The sequence below is a fragment of the Benincasa hispida genome, chromosome 6 (assembly GCF_027475165.1).
Source record: "Benincasa hispida cultivar pf3 chromosome 6, pf3_genome.v1.1, whole genome shotgun sequence".
NCBI lineage: Eukaryota > Viridiplantae > Streptophyta > Magnoliopsida > Cucurbitales > Cucurbitaceae > Benincasa > Benincasa hispida.
In genome coordinates, this window is record NC_143483.1 from 48521306 (window position 1) to 48530193 (window position 8888).

At 33.9% G+C, this 8888-nt stretch overlaps 1 long non-coding RNA gene across 2 annotated transcripts; it reads right to left on the reverse strand.

Moving 5' to 3' along the window:
- Positions 1-1488: 1488 nt before the first annotated feature.
- Positions 1489-4346, reverse strand: LOC120079358 (uncharacterized). Of its 2 annotated transcripts, XR_016530358.1 has the most exons (6): positions 3761-3902; positions 3594-3637; positions 3406-3483; positions 3045-3096; positions 2300-2433; positions 1489-1714 (listed from the first exon to the last, which is right to left on the reverse strand). It is a non-coding gene; the product is annotated as an uncharacterized LOC120079358 (long non-coding RNA). The 2 variants fall into 2 exon arrangements; XR_016530357.1 differs by lacking the exons at positions 1489-1714; positions 2300-2433 and having other exon boundaries at positions 2744-3096; positions 3761-4346.
- Between the last annotated feature and the right edge of the window lie 4542 nt (positions 4347-8888).

The window sequence follows — 8888 nt, forward strand, 5'->3', positions numbered from 1 at the left end:
CCGTTATGCTCCTGTAGTTACATCTGTCTCCTTAAGTACCACTGATCCCTCTAATGAACATAAGTCATAGTCCCACTATCACTGAGTCTACTCTTCCAAAGAGAAGTTGTGACCACTATGTTCAAGCCTCGGAATCAGCCCTTAAGGGAGCAATCTCTCTACTTATCCCTGCTTCGGGAAAGGAGTGAATTCCATCTTGTGGATTGAGTTCCCAGTTCCAAGATTAGACAAGTCCCCAAAAATGTAGGCATGTTGAGTTGGTAATCTGGCCACTCTCACCCATACTAATCAAAGGACCGCCCTCAAAGGCAAGAGTTCCCAAAACACTGAGGATTGAGGTCGTGTCACCTATGATCGTTTAGGTGAGATGCAAGTCTCTAGTATCAACGGTGTTATATACAGAGTCTAGTCATCTCGTGGTCCAGGTCTTATACAAACTCTTTGTATAGGACACTCCCGCTCTACGTCTCCACATGAATGGTCAGGTTCTATCATCTGTAGTAGTTTACAATACTTGTAAACTTCTACAAAACGGGCCGTATCCGTAGTGTCACTAGGATTAGGTATCCTACCTTAATCCTTATACTACAGACCTATTAGGTTATCACTTAAGGCATAATCCACCTGTATATTACATATACATGCTTAAGTTCACATAAGATAACCAATGAGCTTTTTTTTTATTGGATATGAGTAAATGCCATAATTTACTTATTTTATTCATTGAACAATGTGTATCTTTACAAAATAACAAGACTCCGGAAGAATTAGGATACCATATATATATGTGTGTGTGTGTGTGTATATTAATTAATTTAATTAAAGACCCTAGTTTCTCTCAGTTTTTTTTAACGTGCAGTGAGGTTGAGAAAAGAAGTCTGCAAAAAATTTTACAGAGAAGAAATTCTTCTTATCTTCCCCTTTAATCTCATTCCTTCTCTCTTCCAAAGAATTGAGCAGAGCTCACCCCTCCTGCTTAATACGAATCCCTAGAGAATACTAGAGGGTACTACAAGAATTTTGGGTTTTAATATCGGTTTAAAACTGACATTAAAAGGATTTAATGTCGGTTGACAACTGACATTGAAGATTGTGTTATAAAAAGTCTTTAATGTTGGTTGTCTTTAATGTCGATTTTAAACTGATATTATTGCTGATCAAAAATTCAGTACCAATTATCTTCAATGTCGATTTAAAATCGACATTGTACATCATCTTCAATGTCGGTTTAAAACCTACTTTCTGCCAATAATTTTTCGATATTAAATGTCTATTATTGTTTTGTCATTAAAAAAGGCGTACACACACACATATATTTTGCTTACACACGTTCAAATGAGTAATATTTCTCTTTTACTTGAACGTGCACAAAATAAAATCTTAATTGCTTTCACAAATTCCCAATAAGTTACAAAAGAGGATTTGGATAGTAATTTAATTCCAAAACCAAAATAAAATATATTTTTTATCCAAATCAATTTCATATGGTTTAGATAGCAAATTCCAACTTATCAACAATTAAGTATACTTATATATTCTACATTGAACAAGTAGAGTATACATGTTAAGTTGCACACAAGAATAACATTCAAATAAATGAATTACAAAATAGTTAAAATGATTAAAAATAAGCTGAAGATAAATGAATAGTGTTAAATGATGTCGTCCTAAGTTTTCTGATGTCAATTTCTGGAGCTAGGGACTATTCTCTCACCTACGAAGTAAATAAAACAAAATTTGAACAAATAAGTAAAAAAAAAATAAAAAAAATTGAACAAATAAGTAAATCAAAGATCATGTTATCATACAAGAAAATAGACCCTAATAGGTTAATTTCTACTTAAATTTTCGGCAGCATAACAACGCTACCACAACAAAACCAAAAATTTACCTTGAACTTGTTCAAAGAAATACACTCCCAATAATATTCCACAACTACTTCTCAATAAAACTACCAAAATTCTCAAAAAACAAATATCAACACTTCATAAAATAAATCCAACAAAGCTTAAAAACTAACTAACTGGATTCAATGACAACTCAAGTAAACTAAACAAAGACCTATTATAAGTTCTCAACTCAAACATCTAATTAAGAACCACCTAAAGAGTAAACAAACTCCTACTAATTATGTCTTTTTAATAAATAACAAAATTTTATTGGCTTCTACGGATGTGATATCTTTTTAACAAGGGGGAGACAATGGCCAACTCAATTGTCTTTGAAGTTCCATATGTGTCAAGACTTTATCCCATAAGTTTCATAAAAGACTTGAGCTTCATAAAAGATTTGCACTTACAAGTAAATGATTCTTGAATTAGTTGCATTACTACAATTCAAACCACTCCAAGGGAATTCCACTGGCACACATGGATCTTCTTGTCAATCCCTCTTTATCCCATAAGTTAGACTTAATATTGGTAATTGCATTCACTAATGATCCAAAGCAAAATCACAATAGTATTCTTTAAAATAAACTCATAAAAGATTTGCACTTACAAGTATTTCACATAATATAACGTCTGTCCTACAAGATTTTCTTTATGGAAAAAGTCTCCCCATTTTTCAAGCACTTCGCCTAAGAGTGTTAAGAAAATTCCAAATAGAAGAACAAAACAAAGGAAAGGAAAGGAAAGAAGTTGTATGTTGGTCACAACTTCTATAGATATAATATATAGCAATGAACTTTAAAACAAATTAAATAAATCCTTATTTCTAAGTTTCATATTGAACGTTGTTGCTATTATAGGAAAATATTTGCTTGGGGACACATAAGATATACTGCAAATTACATACCAGTGTCGAAGATAGATACGACAAGATTATATATCATTTCTCTATATCTTATCAATATTTTGACAACCATGATAATGAAAATAAACGTCCTTATTCTTTGATATTAGCGAAAATAAGCTAGCACTTAGTAGGAATTCTCATTGTGAAGTAGCATTTTTTTTTGTCTCAATTTCTAAGCTTTTCTACTTGACTTCCATAATTATTCATGAATATTTTAGTATAACTAAGCAGAATATTTTAAAGAGTACATTTGCATCTCATTTGGAAAAACTCCTCATTAGTGAATCGAGAACAAAGCACCTGCAATGTAACTTTAAAACATCAATCGATCACTATAAAATGTGTGCAATATTATCAAGTAGTTAACAGTAACTTAAGAGTTCATCAAATAAATATATCTCAAATAGTACTGTTATAATTGATTTTAAAGAGTTCATCAAAGATAAAATAATAAAATAGATAGGAAGCAAACACTTATAGCTAGAAATCAAAATTCAATCTCTCTCTGTATAAACGTTGGAATCTGAAAACGTAAGGCAAATACACAACATTAATAAATTATTCATCTTCAAAAGGTTGAATTATTCTACATGAAGTTATGTTAATTACCCCAAACTTCTTAATGACAAAAACCATAGTGAAGATATCTTCTCATTCACAAGGCTTCGCACACAAACTGGAAATCTCCTGATATTCAGATAAATAACACATCGTTGAACAATAAAACCAAATTCCTTCAATTAGAAAAGAAATTAAACTCACAAATTGAAAGAAAAATGGAAGAGAAATAAGTGTACCCTTACAAGATGAAATCAACAACTTGAATGGAACCCCAACAGGTCTAAGAAGGAAAAAAAATCAGTAAAAAGAAGGAAAAAAAAAATACTATGTTATCACAAAACAAGATGAGATCAAGAACTTTATTATATTATGAACAAATAAGGAAAAATCAGTAAAAAGAAACCTAAAAAAACAGATCTGATCCAAGGCTAGCGACCACCTCCACGACTCGGACGACCCGAATGACCCGAATGTCGGCGACCCACCTCTACAGATCGGAAAAGCCCACGACTCAGACGACCGAACGCCGACAACCCACCTTCATGACCCACGACTAAATCTTTAGATCCAATGCCGGCAACCCAACTCCACGACCCGAATAAGCTGGACGGCGAGCTGAACTACCAGATCCGACGACCGGCGACCCACCTCCACTGAACCCCACGATGGATCGACACACGAACAACTAGATCTGGATGAAAAATAGACAACCGGACGGCGAGTTGGACGTCACACGACCCACCTCCACTGAACCCACGATGGACCGTTACACGAATAACCAGATATGGACGACAAATAGATGACCGGACGGTGAGTTGGACAACACGTGACCCACTTCCACTGAACCCCACGACGGACTGGCACGCGAACAACCAGATCTGGACGAAAAATAGACGATCGGATGGCGAGCGACTTCTTGGTACGGTCAAGGGTAAGAGAGGGTTTGTAAGAGAGAAGTGAGAAATGAGAGAGAAGAAAGGCAGTGAAATGAAAGAGAGTTTTTTTTACTAAAGTTAAAAAAATACCTGGGGACCTCTAAGTTAGTTTTAAATCAACATTGTAGCCTATCTTTAATGTCGGTTTAAAACCAACATTAAAGATCCATTTTTTTATAAACCGATTATACATCCGATTTCAATTTTTCCAACCAAGCCTAAAATTCTTGTAGTAGCGTTCTCAAGTGGTGGTGTCCAATTGAAAATTTTGGATTTGGAGATCGGTTCATGATTTAGATCGAGGGAATTCTTGAAGAAAGTGTTTTTCAAAGGTAATATTCTTCTTCCCTAATTCTTTACAAAAGCATGCTATTCAATAAGGTTTTGATTAATGCATAATTCTATTAATTCTGTAATGTTATAATTCTGTAAAACTAAAATTGGAATCGATCTTCACTTTTGCATCGAAACCTTCGTCGGTTTCCTTCAATTGGTATCAGAGCGCAGTTTCAATGGAAATTTTATTAAATTTGAATTTAATTGCAGTTTTTGGTGGGTACATTCTGTAAATTTTCATGGTCGATGAATGTTTTATGAATGATTTGCAATTTGGATGGTTTTGGGATTAGGGCTTTTAGATTTACAGCTTTTCTTTAACAAATTTGTTATGTAAAGGCCCTTTATTTTTGGGGCATAAATTGTTTTGTTCTCAAGAATTTCTGGTGAAATGAGGCTAAAAAATCGGATGTAGATTTGAGGAAAATCGAATCTGTACAGTAGCGTCGTGACGCTGTGCCCTAACATTACGATGCTGCACGCAGCGAACTGAGTTTTTCTCTATAGTGTCGCGACACTCCAAGATGGAGAAGAACGGCTGATTCATGCATGGTTTGATTCGGTTTGGAGTTGGTTCAAGTCTGGTTCACTTCGTTCGAGTGGTTCGAGGACGGTTCGGTTGTTAGATGGTCCGGTTCGAGTTGTTTCAAGACTCGGTTCACTTGTTTCAAACCGGTTGAACGATTTATTATTGTAATAGGTAGTTTTTGGTTAACTAAATTAATATAAACATTATATTAATTTAATTAATGCTTTTAGGAGTCCAACCTCGATCCATAATTTCTATTTAAATTATGCATATGATGTATGGTTTAATTCTTTTATATATGTCATAATCTATGTCATATAGTAAAATCCCAACATAGGTTATGCATTATTCATGCATCATTCATATTACAAATGTTATAGTATATGTTTGCATGATTTATTTTTATAGCATGCACATGCATCATATAATATAAGTGTTATACTATATGTTTGCATGCATAAATAACATAGCCATGCATCATTTATATTATAATAGTTATAATATATGGTTTGAATGTATGGATGCAATGCATATTATTTATTTCATTACTTTAATATATAAGTGTTATATGTATACAGTAATGAAATGGGAATTGCATGATGCATGACATTACTTTAGATAATTTTATAAACATTAAAATTTTATAAAGTATGTCATTTGAAGCAATTGTATGATTTTAATTTGTTTCAAATTTTGTTTATAATCATTATAATAAAATGAAATTAGAAATTAAAACCAATAATTCAGAATTGCATGCAAACTTAAGTAAATCATTTTTAAAAATAGTTTTTAAATTTGATTCACATAGACCCAAGGTCACAAATTTCTAATAAAATTAGAAATTAAATTAATCTTTTTAATCAGTTTTGTAGGATTAAATTTGTTTTAATAAAAGATTAAATTTGTGGCAAACATATCTATAAGGGACATTTTTTCTAAGACTAGTCTTGTCTAGGCTGGGGTATTTAAGTTGACGGAAATAGGACACCCCTACCTGGGAATTAACTTGGAAAGGTGAATTAGATAGGTTTACTACAAGCATGCAATTGTTGATTAATGTTTGTTAAAGTGTTTAACAAACATTAATCAAAATTGTTTAACTAACAAAAGTAAGTGTTACTTTTGGGCAAACTTAAACAACAACTTAATAAAAATAATTAGTCGTATTTTTCCTAAGTAAAATAAAGCCTAAGTTATTAAAATACTCAATGAGAGGAAAAAGATGTATATGATACGTCAAAATTTTCCACTCACGTTTCTCCCTTAATGTTCACAATGTGAGACTCATGCTTGATCTTGATGCGCCCTGGGAGCGTTTCCCTTCGAATGGTATTTGCATGGGTCGATATCAAGGTGAATAGAGAGAGTATTTATAGTAAGTGGGAGAGGGATGTGTGTCAACATGTCCTACGGTCTTCTTTATTGGTTTGCACCGTGAGATCTTCTTACACGACCTCCAGATGCCCTAGGAGTGCCCCCTTCGGATGGTTTGTGCAGTAGGTCAATATCAAGGCGAACTCCAGAAATGGATAGGATCGCTTTAGTTTTTGCTCCAATCAGTTTTTCCCTTCGGTTGGCTCAATGGGGGCAGAACTCTAGGGTCTAAAATGAAGGGTCACACTTACGAAAAAAATGTTAAGCTAGTTAATGATTTCTTGACCAAATAAATGATGAATGATTGTTATTAGGAATAAGAGTTATTCTGGTGTAATGATTGGTTGAGAGTGTCTCAATTCAGTAATGGGACAACTGACTACCCTTTGATGACTTTTTTCCTAAATTACTGAAGCATCATTGCGAAATTAGATGTTATATGAGGTTCATTTAGATTTTGCTAAACTTGATTGGATGTTTAAGAGTTATGCTAAAATCTAATGTAGATCAATTTGTTTTTTTCAGCAAAAATGTCAAATAGTATTTTTCCATTAGTTGCCCCTAGTTGTTTGACCGCCTTTAATTATACAACGTGGAAAGAGTCACTTAAAATCCCTTTCGTGGTTAACGACTTAAAAATTGTCATGACTGAGGATTGTCCTCAAGCCCCAACCCCTTATGCAACACGAAATGTTCATGACGCATATGAGATGTGGACAAAGGTTAATTCTAAGGCTTGAGTTCCCATTTTGGTAAGCATACCTGATGCATTAGCCAAAATGTTTGAGAACATGGTTACTGCACATAAGATCATGCAATCAATATAAGAATTGCTTGAGCAAAGTTCTCAAAATTCAAGAAAAATGGGGTTGATGACTATGGAACCAGTAATGCCAGCTCCATAACTAAATTTCAGTCCATATTGAATGTCAAGGGACAAATAGAAAAAGCAATAGTTGCTAACTCGAGTAAAGGTAATCAACGAGGATTGTTCTCAGAGATGAAACTTGGAGTTTATGATATGGGTTGTGGAGATGATTCCACTACTCTCCAGAAAAGGAAGAACTCCAAAGAAAATAAATCTGATTTATTTGTCTTGGAGACGTGCTTAGTAGAGAATGACGATTCTGCCTAGATAGTTGATTCAGGAACTACTAATCATGTATGTACTTCCTGCCAAGGATTTAATTCGTAGAAAAATTAGTAGCTGGAGAGATTACTCTCAGAGTCGGTACTGGTGAGACCGTTTTAGCTGTTACTGTAGGTAAGCTTAAGTTATTTTTAGACAAGAAATGATATATGTTATTAGATGATGTATATGTAACTCCTCATATGAAAAGGAACTTAATTTTAGTTTCCTGTCTAATTGAACAAAAGTATTCCTTATCCTTCTCTAAGAATAAAGTGTTTATTTTAAAAAATGGAATGGAACTATGCTTTGGTTCAATGGAAAATAACTTATATGTACTAAGGTCGTTAGTTACGAAAGTCGTGCTAAATACTGAAATGTTCAATACGGAAACAATTGTTAAAAGACCGAGAATTTCTCCTAAAGAAAATTTCCATCTTTGGCATCTAAGATTAAATCACATCAATCTCAATAAGATTGAGAGATTGATAAAAAGTGAACTTCTAAATGGTTTAGAAGAAAACTATTTACCTGTATGTGAGTCATACCTTGAAGGCAAAATGACAAAACGACTTTTTGCTGAAAAAGTTTATAGAGCCAAAGAAACCTTGGAGTTTATATATTCAGTCCTCTATGATCCGATAAATGTAAGAGCACGAGGAGCGTATGAATATTTCATCTCTTTCATAGATGTTATCACACCCTACCCCGAGCTCGCCTCCTGAGCCCGAGGAGAGGCGTGAAGGACTGCAGATACCACCCTTTTGTGGCACCTACTGCCCATCTGAACCTCTTTATTCTCATAAACTTTAAGCCAAAGATATAAACAACAATGGTTTGATTAAGCTCATTTTATTACAAATAGTACAACGTTTATACAACTCTCCGACTTACTACAAAGTTTACATCAACAACTCTAAAACCCTAGAAGTGTAACTGTGACTGTGGCAGACCTTGACCTTAGCAGCACCCTGGAACTCCTCACCTTTCACTACCTAGGAAGAAGAACATGAAAGAAAAGAATGAGCTTCACAAAGATCAGTGGGTGGTAAGCAACTTCTGAGTCTATTTCAACTCATAAAAAATACAAGCATATCACAAATACGAGGTTGATACTCAAACCTCAGCCTTGAATGAATCTGATCTCAAACTCTACCTACACACACGGTAGATAGTTAACTGATACTAATCATAAACGCTTACTCTCTTGCGTTCCCTTTGTTTCCTA